This window comes from Alosa sapidissima, chromosome 21 (genome assembly GCF_018492685.1).
Source record: "Alosa sapidissima isolate fAloSap1 chromosome 21, fAloSap1.pri, whole genome shotgun sequence".
Classification (NCBI taxonomy): Eukaryota; Metazoa; Chordata; class Actinopteri; order Clupeiformes; family Clupeidae; genus Alosa; species Alosa sapidissima.
The window spans coordinates 22,300,875-22,313,651 of NC_055977.1; the positions used below are offsets into that span (position 1 = coordinate 22,300,875).

Genomic DNA, 12,777 nt, shown 5'->3' on the forward strand with positions numbered 1-12,777 from the left:
GTGTGTGTGTGTGTCAAGGAGGAGAAGAGGGATGAACGCGACAGAGAGAAAGAAAAAAAGGTGATAAAATAGACAGACTCTCATAGGGCCTGGAAAAAGGGTTGATACTGGCAAACTTGGCCGCTCTGAGAAGACAGACTATTTGTGGTGAAATACGGCATTGTAGAGGGTACACTGCCACAGTACAGTTGGTCATATAGGAACTTATGCATATTAATTTTGTCCTCTTAAAACTTACATTATCCTCCTTATATTTACAATAAAGTCTTCAAAAGAGGGAGATTTGTAGGGACTTTTAACAGAGGGAGAGAAAAAGACAGAAAGCTAGAAAGGTTTTAAAAAGTGTGTGCAGGAAAAGATGCGAAGAGAGGGATGTAGACTGTGTGTGTGTGTGTGTGTGTGTGTGTATTTCTGTCTGTTTGGGTGGGTGGGGGGTCAAACCTCCCACGGCTGATGCCATGGAGCACACCAGCACATGCTGTGCCTTCAGCTTGGAGCAGCAGGCCAGCTTCCTACCAGCTGCAGCCAGGGAAGTTCTTAAACGACAGGGGTGGATTTTATGGGAAATGGGCAGCGATAAAGGGTGACAGTGCATGAAGAAAGGCTGACATGTGAACCTGTTTTTTCCCCATCCTGCGCTATTAAAAAAATGAGACACTGTGTGTGTGTGTGTGTGTGTGTGCCTGTGCCTGTGTGAAATTTATACAGAGGTGGGATATGATAACCTGATCAGATTTTTCCAGTCTTCATGAAAGAGCTGGTGGCAGTAAAGAGTAGGGCTTATTTTATTTTTTTATCTGTTAGCAGTTCAAGCAGTTCAAACATTCTTTGAAAATATCTGGATGCTGCTGGGAAAGAAATATGAGAAACGAGGGGTTGAGGAAGTGATCTCAATCTGTTTTTATACTTGCTTACAATTAACATGTAAATTACACATGATGCGTCAAAACTTTAAATGTGAGTGTAAGTGTGAAATGATTCCCTGTAGTAGTGATACAAATCTGCATCTTGTGCTATCAAGATCTTGCGAAATTGCTTGTTGCACATTTCTACTTCATATTATTTTTTCTTTGGTGTATTTTTGCAGTATATTTGAGGAGAACGGAGGGAGGGGAGGACATATTGGAGAAGGGTGTATGTGTAGAGTCCATTTGGTGGCTGCTTAGCAGCGGGGTTCCTCATCTGAGGCGTCCGCTCCGTGCCACTTCATATCTCACAGTCATGCGTAAGATGATCCCCCATGGTCACTGTCCTATCACTACATCTATATACCAGATTGCTTCCCAGGCCTTTGGTGGTTGGGATGTCCTCACATCAAGTTTTTCATCATTTAGAGGTTCTGACAAAATAGTGGTTCGTGGTGGTTCGTGGTGGTCTCTTCTCTGTTTCGTGTTCCCAATTTTTTTTGTTCCATCAAGCTTTGTTGAGGGTGAAATGTAATGTAAGGGAGGCAGTTGTGTCTATTAATGATGCAGGAGTACTTGTGTTATCTGGTGATATATAGAGTATGTTTTTAAGGTATTTATACGTCAGAATTTCTCTTTCTCTGGCTTTCACATGTTGCTGTACCTGAGACTTGTTCAGATAACAGCCATGCTCTTTGTTGTCAGTGTGTGTTTTGTGTGCTGCATCTGATACGCAGGAAACACTAGTTCACAGGAAGCTGGTGGTCAGCTCTACCATCTCAAGACTACCATCTCATCGGTAGTCACCAAGAACACCTCAGTTCATCTGAGGACATTTTGTTTGAGATTACACACCCACTCACCCACCCACACACACACACACACACACACACTGTATATGTCAGCCTTTCAGGTGAGCCAATGATAATGGATTGTCCTTTCGTACCCACCACTCCTCCCCCTCTCTCTCATTTGCCAAAGACGGATGACCCCAGGGTCCCATCATATAGCCAAGTGAGGAGGGGACAAACGCTGTGGAGCCCTGCTTTATGAGCCCTTTAATGGTGCCTTCCAGCTGTACTCCATGCCATGTCCCCTCCGCAGACCTCCTCCAAAAGGGAGGGTTCAGGCGGCCAGGTAGGAGAAGAGTCCATCTCTCATTTTCACCTCTTTAAGGCGCCATTTAGCCATGGATAAGGCTGAATAATTTAATGATATTCCTGACCTTCCTGGGACCCTCATTTTATATTCCTGGAGGAGTCTGTTGCTTGGTCCTTGAGGTCCTTAACTTTTTTTTTTTTTTTTCCTTTTTTGAACGGGTGCGACTCACTCTCTGTGACTTCCAAACTGCCATGTCTCTGTCTGTGGTGTTTTGGTGATTTAGTCACACATGGCGCTGGGTCTGATGTCTTGTGGCTGGGTTGTGATGTGATGGGTTCCTAGGGATCATGCTTGGCTCTTCCAACTCCCAGATCTTGCATTCAGTTTCAGAGAAATGGAAGTGAATGAAAAAAGAAAAACAAAAACAAATGCCCAAGTGTCTGTCTCTGTTTCTCACACTGTCTCTCTCTTCCCCTCACTTCCTCTTTTCATCTCCTTACTTTTCTCTCCCTCTCTCTTTCTGCACTGTGTCCCTCTCCTCCCCTCTCTAATGTGTCATTCAGTTTCTCCCTCTGTCTCTCTTTCTGTTTCTCTCTCTCAATCCTTTTCTCCTCATCTTCATGACTCTCACCCTTTCCCTTCCTCTCCTCCTCCCACCCCTCCTCTCTCTCTCTCTCCATCTCTCATGTCCATGGGCTCACAGATTGAGGGCTCAGTGTCCTGTGTCCGCCCAGCTGATGAGATGCTGGCTGTGCTCCTGCCTGTCTGGCTCGGGCTCCACATGGCTGGCTTTATCCTCGCACTCATTCCATCCTCTCTTGCATGAGAGCAATTTCACTCAGATACGGTATGGGTGCAGGGGGAGACAGTGTACTGCCTATAGGTCTATCCCATACCCGAAACCGGTTCTTCTTGATGGTGAAGGACTCACAATAACTATTTTTGTCTTTATTATTTATTTATTTTTTATTAAGGAGTTATGGTTACTTTAATATTGGTTATGAAAATGTATTTCAATGATGTTTTACTCAAGTATAAAATTGTCTTTTCATTCAACCAATTTTCAGATCATTTACCTTCAAAATGAGAAAAAAAGTGAGGGGGGCATCACCTTAAACAGTTCTCAAAGTTTACTTTGTTCCAAAGTTCCAGTCTGCGAGTTCCATTTTAAAATTGCACGGATGAAGCAAACGTTACAATTGAAAACTGCTCATTTATGAATCAAATTTGTTCCGCATATTCAATTCTGCTGAGTTCAGGAAATGCTCTTGGAATGTTTAGATGCTGGACTGATTCTGATATTACCCAAAAACTCACATTTTGTGAGGTCCATTCTTTGTGTCTGTGGACCTGTTGTTTGAAACCATGCGCAGTTTACATTCAGCATTCTAAGAAGGTCCTCGCACTTCCAGCTTCTCTGTATCTTCATCTCTATGCAGTATACTGTATTTCTGAACCAAAATTTGGTTTATTTGTGTTATATGTTTATACAGCTAAAATACCACTGTATACATCAGTTCCATAAAAAGCTGCCCTCTGTTGACGTCATTACATACATTATATTGGCTCGTTCTTACCACTTAAACTCTGATTAAACTTCCTGTTTTGGCATATTCATAATACATGCAACTTAAACTCTATAGTCTACAGCATATAACTGTATTTTCATTTGCTCATTCCTCATGGCCTATCCAGTTCACTGGATTTCTTACCTTGTTATTTCTTTTTCCATAAAGTCTGACCTGCTTACCATTCTTATCCGCTTTTCCCTGGCCATGAATAGCTCTCATGTTCCCTCACAGAAGAACTTTTCATTCAGCTCTGAGACAGATATCCCTTTTTGGGGATACAAAAGCCATAATTGTTTATAATCCTGTCGTTTGCCCAGACCCTCTCAGAAGTTAAGATGCTTTCCACCCTGTATCATTGAATGATAAAAGTAACCAAAAGAGGTAGATGAATATATTTAGGATCTAATCATTTCAATTGTTCATATTATCCATCTTTTTTAAAAAAAGGTATTCTAACAGTAGGCCTCATTTGTAGCATGGCACATGCTGAATAAGCTAAATACATGGCTACATTAACACTTGTGAAACTGTAAATATACAAAGTAACAGAAATTGGATAGCTTGGACATTGTCAAACTTCACACAAGGAAGTTTTTCTAACATTTTACCACACTGTTCATTCACCCAAGGCTGGAGATTACAATGCTTAAGTCTCTATAATACCATATTCCCTTTTTGTTCTCTTGTTGTGCTGTATAAAGTGCAAGAGGTGGGCGATTAGGCCACTCGTTCAAAGGGCCTATAAAGGCCAGCTTAGACTGTCCCTGGACGTCATGAAACGTGGGTTTATTTTTGTACCTAGTAGCTAACCAACCAGAGGTCTAATATTTATCCACTGTCTGTGGGCTGGATATGACTCCCTTGTTGGTGTTTTAGTCATTCTGAATCAAATGGGGAAGCAAGAAAAAGAGCAGGAAGGGATGGTGACAGTTAGATGACAGAGAGACATCTATGCCAGGCAAAAAGCAAAGTGCCACGCCTATGGGTTCTGTCCAGGCTGAAATGCTAAGACACACACACACACACACAAACAGGAAGTGAGACTAACTGATATCAGGAAATGGTGAAGGTCCCAACAGCAGGAAAAAAGTTTTTGTTGTTGTTTCTTGTTTGACCCTGAAATCTTTGAATGATTGCATATCTTAAGTTTGTTGAAACACTCTGAGACACACACACAAACACACACACACACACACTGGTTTTGGCTGTGGTGTGACCAGCTAACAGGAAAACACTACATGGATCCGTAATGTGGACTGTGGATGGCCACAGCGTTTAGCCGCTAGCCTTACATGAGACAGCAAAAAAAAAAAAACAAACAAAAAAAAAAAACATTGAAGGGTAGTTGTCACCTTCCCCCATCACAAGGTCTAAATATGACCACATGATGTTGCTGGGTGTTAGCCTGGACAGACGTAAGGCAATACTAAAACTGTAATGTTATCAACCACATGGATTGGACACTGTGATGGAGCCAAGAATTACAGTATGTAATACGTCTCAAGGAATTCTAAAAATATTCAAAGTCAAGTGTGTTATGTCTCCAGTCTACACATGATCTTGTACGGGTGTGTTGAACGGTTTTTTATTACATATTTACATGTGACTCTTCCCAAATGGGCACCAGAAGAATTTTATGAAGCAGTTAGTGTTATATTTTCAATCCACAAGTGGTGTAGACAAGTGTGTAGCACACACAGTGACACACAAACACAGAGACACCCCCCCCCCCCCCCACACACACACACACACACACCCCACACACACTCTATCACATACACACACACACTGGATGCATTAAAATATCTATATTGCTCAATGTAAGAAATTATGTTGTACTTTCTAACTCAATCTGTTTGTTGCAATTTCATGATACTTTACCCTTCCAAGTCGATCGTTTAATAAAACATCTATCTAAGTGAGTGTATCTCTAATATTAATATCTAGATTAATGTATTACTATAGTAATTTATTTAAAATCAACTCATGACATTGATTATATCATTTTTACATAAGTATCATAGCCATTAGGTGTTTATTAAAACATCAAAGATCTATTTTTTGCTTGTGGTTCACTAACAGTTAATACTTGATGAGACAAACAAACACACAAACAAATAAGTACAAGTAAATGAAACACACCATAAATAAAACAATTGTATAGGGTCAATTCATATTTTTGCCGTCAGCTTAACAACATTTGATGAAAGCTATCATACTATTTTTCAGTATGTTGGTATCATAATCATCTTCATTGTTATAATTAACGTATTGCTATTATTATTTGTATTATTATTATTATTAGTAGTAGTAGTAGCAGAAGTAGTAGTAGCCTAGCAGCAGCAGTTGTTGTACATAATTAATTACACAATCTAATAGTTATAAACATTTCAATATGTTTTGTCTAGTTTAATTATATTTGGTGCAATGTGCCTAATTATTGTCATTCTATGATTGGGCAGAATTTGAAATGGGTGACAATGAATAATTCCAAATAAGTTTTCCTAAATATGTCAAACTTTTTTTTTTTTTACTTCTGGCTGATAAGTGTGGCCAAGAGTTCTTCATGTCACTCCTCTTCTGGAACATGAATTAATGTAAATAGTGGTTAATGTACATGGCAGGGTTTTGAAAATCACCAAAAGAGACATAAAGAGAAACTGAAGGATGGTATTCTCACCGCAATCAACACTCATAAAGTTATTTATAAGCGAATTGGTACACCTTTATGAGTTTGTTTTCAGATTGACTATACTGGCATATGAACACGCATTCTGAGAATTGAAAAAATAATGACTACACACCACAAATGCTCAAGAAACTTTACTGCATCATTCCTCAACTAAAACGTGTTGACAAGGGTGTATGCCTACATGGAAATGTTGCTCTTAAATATCACATTTGATTTACACAATATAGGCCTAACAACATAACATCAGTTAAACAGCCAGACAGACTGAGAGACAGACAGACAAACAGACAAAGATAGGCTAGATGGATAGATAGGTAGATAGAGGGGGGGGGGGGGGGGGGGGGGTTAGTGGTTTCAGCCAGGTGATACAGACACATATGTGGCCACAATTACATTTCATGTCCAGTGTTAGACTTTATTGCAGAAAACACAAGATAAAATTCACACTTTGTGTTCAATTAACTGGATAGGCTACTTGTTTGTATGTTCGAGAAGGGGGTAGGCTATTATGTTCAGAGCCTTCAAAAACATATTTTTCCCTTATTACTTATTATTAAGTATTACATATATAATCCAAAATATTATTGGCATGAACGTTCTGAATTGTGACAAATTAGCCTATTTTATGTCTCACCTCAAGTAACATAATTTACATAAAATAACCATTAACACGAAACATTGGAAGCGTTGTTACTGTCTACCAAAATAAATATTTCATATTTGAAAACGCTGCAGTTTGCTGAAATCGGTTTGAATAATTAAGCAATGGTCTATGAGCGGCGAACTAGGTCCCTGTGCCTTTAAGAACACTCGGTCTAGGGTGGCGCTTTCCTCCGCAAGGGCTTCTTGATATTAATAGTGTTGGTGTCTTGAAACTGACGTAATGCTTGGAGTCTGAGGTCCTGACAAGCGATAACATTTCTGATAAAGAACTGAGATCACTGCAAACTAACCTCCTTTTTTCCATCCAGTCTCAGGCGTTTTTAATATCAAACACAGTCACCCCCGATTCCACTTGCACAGGAGAAATTCGAAATCTTAGATCCCCTCTAACAACAAAAAAGAAATAATACCCCGAGATCAACAAACAAACAACACAAAGACGGTTCATGGCTTACGCCAAAGCTCCACCATCTTTCAGACTGCAAAGACTATTGCAATTTAATCAACAGGTAAGGAGAAAGCGAATCAATGAACATTACGAGGATGGCAGACAACAATGAGATGTGAATTTGCAGTAGTTCCTGAATGCTGAATCGCTTTTAGAAGCGAATGTTATGTAATGTTGAAAGAGCTAAGGGATTTCGTGAATCAGTTGTGAGCTACTTTGCTGTGAAAAAAAAGCAGGGCTTCTCGGATTTCACATGGCATTTAGGTTTTGTTGGGTCAAACGCATGAGAAATTGAAATTGGCTACTTGCTACAAGCAGTAGCCCCAGAGTGGTCACGTTCACAGACAAGGAAGAAAAACATGAGTTCCAGTAGGTTTGTGCTTACTTTTTCCTTCCCATTTCTTGAAATCCTTTTATTTCATTTTATTGAAATGCAGCGCGTTGCGGTGTTGTATATTCGAACGAATGGTGTAGTCTGTCTTGTGAGGGGCTATAGCATTTGAAGTCTGTGCTAACGCGGTCCTATTTCAGATGTGACAAGATGTGGAGTCTTCTTTGCCGCAGCGCGTGTATTTATTTTCATTGTTTGTGAGAAAGCGCATGGTGGGGGGTATACAAAGTATCACATTTGACTACAGTTAGTAAAACTTCAAATAGTATCTTAGGTAGGGGCATTTTAAAATGTAACGAACTGTAGCGCTATCATGATGTTTTCCACGTAACTTTTTCAACTTTCCGTAACTGATGTTTCTCAAAGATAAGAAAACGCGTAGGCATAGCAACATGCACTGAGCTTGAGACTATTTGAGAAAAGCGACAAAGACCCATGCTGATTCTTCAAAGTAGTTGTTGCATGTCTTCTTTTGTTAATTTTATTTAGCCTATTTACCGTGCCATAGCCTATGGCATATTTTTGGACTTTTTAAAGCACAGCCTAATATTTTGGGCTATTATTTGTGTGGTCAACTTTGTTATCAGTCTACAAGTCACGTTCGGGGCAGCAGCAGACAAACGCAGTGTATCCCGCATTTAGTAGGCTACTTTTCAAAGTTAGCAAGACATGGATTTCCAAAATATCGTTCATAGTAGCCTATGAGTAGCACCAAATGAGTGTTAAAGAAGAAAGTCAATCCTAATTCAAAAGTAAGTGTTATATGCATTTGTTTTACACTGACAGATTCATTGAGATACACTTTGACGCAAAGTGAGTAGCCCATAGTTCTGAAAGTTTCTTGCATTGTTACTACGTAGCCTATAGAAAGCAAGACCAAATTGCTTTTCTACTTTTATTCATTTGTTACACTGTTGTTAGTATGCCGTAATATGTATTTTATTACATGGGCATATTCATAGACAAAGGTACTTCAAACAAACAACCTAGGCTACCTCATTTTCTGGGTCAATATTTTCTTTGATGTCAAGCGTATTTGCAATGTTTCCGACTTCGATATGAGCTGCCTCCTGAACATGTGTGGGGACAGAGAACTTTTGGTGTGTAGCCTAAAAGTTACCCCAGTATTCACATAGTTTGTTACAAAGTTTTGCCTACACAACTCCTGAGACGTCTGTGGCAACAATATTATTTACAGGATTATGCATGCCGGTTGATTAGCAGTATAGTTCAGTATAGTACAGTTTATCTTATCAGATTAATTTTTTTGCTTTTAGTCCTACTTAGTGCACTCTCATATAGTCAATGCTAGGCTATCTCACTGTTATGACACAAAATTCCCATGCTGGTTCCAGTAGATGAGTTGCAGTATTTCCTGTAAACTGTGAAACTTGCTACATGCGGTGTAGGCTATCTGGAAATGATACGTTGTGTAGCCAACCTATGAAAGCTGTCTTTCTTCTTAGTGAAAGTTTGTTAATGACGTGGCCTAGGCAAACAAGCGCCGCGCATCATTTGGTGTGGTGCTCAGCTAGAGACACACATAGAGTCAGTGAATGACGATTCATTTCTAAAATGGGTCAGTAGAAGAATGAATTATATGGTCTATTTATGTTCAAAGTTAAATAAAAATAATTTATGAACTGGTAATGATATGAGCAGTTGCACCTGATCAATAACAATGATTGCATTGAAAATAGGCCCAAGGTGTAGGCCACAGTGTAAAGGCAAAACTCAGTGACTGAAATGTCTGACAGAAAAAATAGGATTTGCATGGCATCAAATTAGATGTGTTTCTAATCCAACCACGACAGTTTTAAAAGAGAATAATAACCTGAAAACTCAACTAGTATTCAGTATTTGTTAATTTATTAAGTCGGTAAAAATGTTCTCTGTGAGTGTTGATGGTTGTCTATTATAGACTGCAACCCTTTACTTCCTCTCAAAAGAAAAGGAAGATACGCTTTGGTCATGTGATAAGAGGCGTTTGAAGTGATTGAAAAGCTTGAGGTATATTTGAAATGTAAATGGCCCCACATCTGTGAGTTCTTTTGGGCTTGGTGGTGGTGGTGGGGGTGCAATAGATCAGGCCTGTATAGTCGGGGAACTTTATGGCTGACAGATGAATTTGGGTCTCGGCAGCAGGAGAAAGGAACAGTGGGGGGCTTGCGTTTGTTATACATGGCTTTAGAGTTTGCACAACTTCTTTTGCAGAGTAACTTCTAATCGCAAGCAAGGTTAGCCTCTCACTATGTGTGCTTGCTACAAGATCCAAGTAGATGAAAAGGAGGGACTCGCTCACTTCCAAAAAAGACATAACTCCATATTACAAGTGGAATATTATGTTTCTCTAAGCCACATGTCTTAAATATTTTCCCACTTATTTGGGACAAAAACATTTCATTTGAAAGTAATAAAAGTACATACTACTTACTGTTGAATCTGCTATGCGAGCTATGGTCTTTGGGAATACCTGGGAATTTCTCATCTTGTGAAGTAGTGCACTCACTGTGAGTATTTTTGTGGTTGCTTCCTAACTTCTGAAGAAAACTTTCCCTTTTTCTACTTTGAAGACGACTTGCAAATGATTGATGTAATTTTAATCCATGTGTACTTCGAAGCAGATTCATGATTATGCATTCACCTTTCCACTAAAACTAGAGCTACGGGAGATAATTTTTCCTCTCTCCCTCCAGTCAAAGAAAAAGCTATCGCATATGCATTCTCTTTTCCCCGATTGCTGAAAGTGCCAAAGAAACTCAACTCTGTCTGATAAAGGAAAACATAACTCTATGAAAGTTTTAGATGGAACAGATGCCACTGTACGATTAAATGCTGGGACAAACAGGGCACCATTAAACTTAAGCAACATTAAGGAAATGAAACCACCATAAATTAGCCAAACATTGAAGAGCTGTTTGAAATGAAAGAAAGAAAAACATATTCAGAAATACTGTTCATGAGTTTCTTACTTTTAGCATGAAGAATATGAGCAGATTCTTTGGATCCTTTGTATAATGCAAGTTAAGGAATTTCATATTTTTTTCAGTTAAGGGTAATATCTTGATACCACTTTGTTGTCATCAAGAGATATTTATATGTCTATATCTGTCTGCACTAAATGTTGATGCAGATGGCAATTATCTCTAAGTAAGTAATTATCTCTAAGAATATTCTATTTTATTAGCCGTGACATATCAGTTTGTGTCATCTTCTAGGCCTTCTTTGTTTGCATCTGGTGTTGTCTTTGAAAACAGACAGGCCGCATGTCAGTGGCATGATGTCAGAATATATTCACTGCTTTGTTTTTGGTCATAAGTGTTTTATGTACCTATTTATTTACTTGGACTCACCAACGGACTAGACGCCATGCAGTTTGAATTGTTATAGCCATTCAGGAGATCTAAAGAACTTAAGATTTTTCGGAAAACCATTTGCCGAAATGCCAAAGTTTACTTTGAGAAGCCCTACTGCTGTAATTGGTAGCTTTAGCTCTTTGAAAATGCCATAGGTTCATCATACTGGTGTTTCAGTGGTTTGGTTTGCAGATTTTGGTGGAAGTGATGAGGATGTGTAAATGCTCCTTTATCACTCTAGCTCATTGATGAAGTATGTATATTGCTTGTTTCTCTTGAATCTATCATCTGTTGCCTAGTCGGATGTGGCAGTTCATTTTACAATTAATGCCCAAGTTTCATGACTTTAAAGTATGATGCTCTGGTGAAATCTAAACACAGCGGCATGTTTCACATATTTCTGTTAATGCTTTCTATTAGCTTGTCATTTCTAGCACATTTACGCAGACGTGTATAAAAATTGCACATACCCTGTGAGGACTTAAGCATTATATAAAGAATTTAATTATGTGCAAACATGTCTAACTTACTTGACCACACAGTGATTAAAAGTTATTGGTGGACTATTTGGGAACTCATTTAATTATTTGATAGTGTGTTTTTGCGAGAATAATTGTAAATGTTTTATATTTATTTAGTGTGTAGTTTTGCAAATTTCGGGAGTTTTCTATTGCCAATGTGATGAAAGCAGCTCAATGTTTGAATAATAGCAATAATAGTAATGATAATAATAACAATAGTAATGGGAAAAGATGTTATGATGCTCAATACAGATATGGATCCCACCGGGAGTCTCGTAGGGGTCAGTGCAAATTGGTATAGAAGCTCCACTATTATTTTTGCAGGTGTTTGGGGCCTTGTCGAGCGCAACCTTGAGGGTAGGCTAGCAGTAGCCGCTCTGCTCCGGTGTTTCCGGTGGCCAGTGCTGTGGTCGTTCCCCCTAAGTTGTACCCCTGGCCCTTCTCTGATATCAGGAGCACGGAATTATTTTTACTTTTTACTGGCCCGTGGACTGGGATCAGTGTAGCTATCTTTGTCTTGGCAAAGGCAAATTTGGAGAGCTCAGGAGTGTTTTAATTCCCAAAGATAAGGAAATTCTCATTAGTGCTGGTTGATTTAAAATGATTAAGCAGAATATGAACAGAAAATGCAGATGTAGCATCAGCAATGTAATACTCCTGGTGTGGATTTTCCCCTGTGTTTTTTTTTTGTTACCTCACAACTGTGTAAAACCGCACACGCAGTGTAACTTCTGTTTGCAGCAGCTTGTTTGTTTGCAGCGTGTTTATATGCTATAACGCATATGTCGAGCAACGTATACTGCCAAGAGCATGCGTGAATAAAAACTATGCATAAAGTCTTTTTTCCCCCACAGCCCAACAGAGTGTTTTCAATTATAAAACAGACCTTTATTTAGTATTGCCCTAAGTTTAATACTTACCATACTTTTTTAATTACAAATGTCAAAAATTTCGAGCGTGGTTTTACAAGCTATATCTTTGCAGGCAACTGTGTTTTGCTGTCGTTAGGTTAGTGTAAAGCTATTAGGGCTTCATGTAATGAGACAGGGTTGTTGTGATTACCACCTGCCACATTATAATTCATGTAATGTGTGTTGATGCACCATATAATTTAACATATACTGCCGAT

At 39.0% G+C, this 12,777-nt stretch overlaps 1 protein-coding gene across 4 annotated transcripts in view; it reads left to right on the plus strand.

The window, feature by feature from the left end:
- The first annotated feature begins 7,144 nt into the window (after window positions 1–7,144).
- The window catches only part of trps1 (trichorhinophalangeal syndrome I), a 103,435-nt gene continuing 97,802 nt past the window's right edge, over window positions 7,145–12,777 (plus strand). Inside the window, exon 1 of one of the 4 annotated variants that reach the window (XM_042077329.1) lies at window positions 7,145–7,441. The gene's annotated coding sequence lies outside the window, so the exon portion shown is untranslated. Of the gene's footprint in view, window positions 7,442–7,611; window positions 7,754–8,159; window positions 8,524–12,777 lie in introns of those variants that run through there. The other 3 variants (XM_042077331.1, XM_042077332.1, XM_042077330.1) reach the window with 3 other exon arrangements.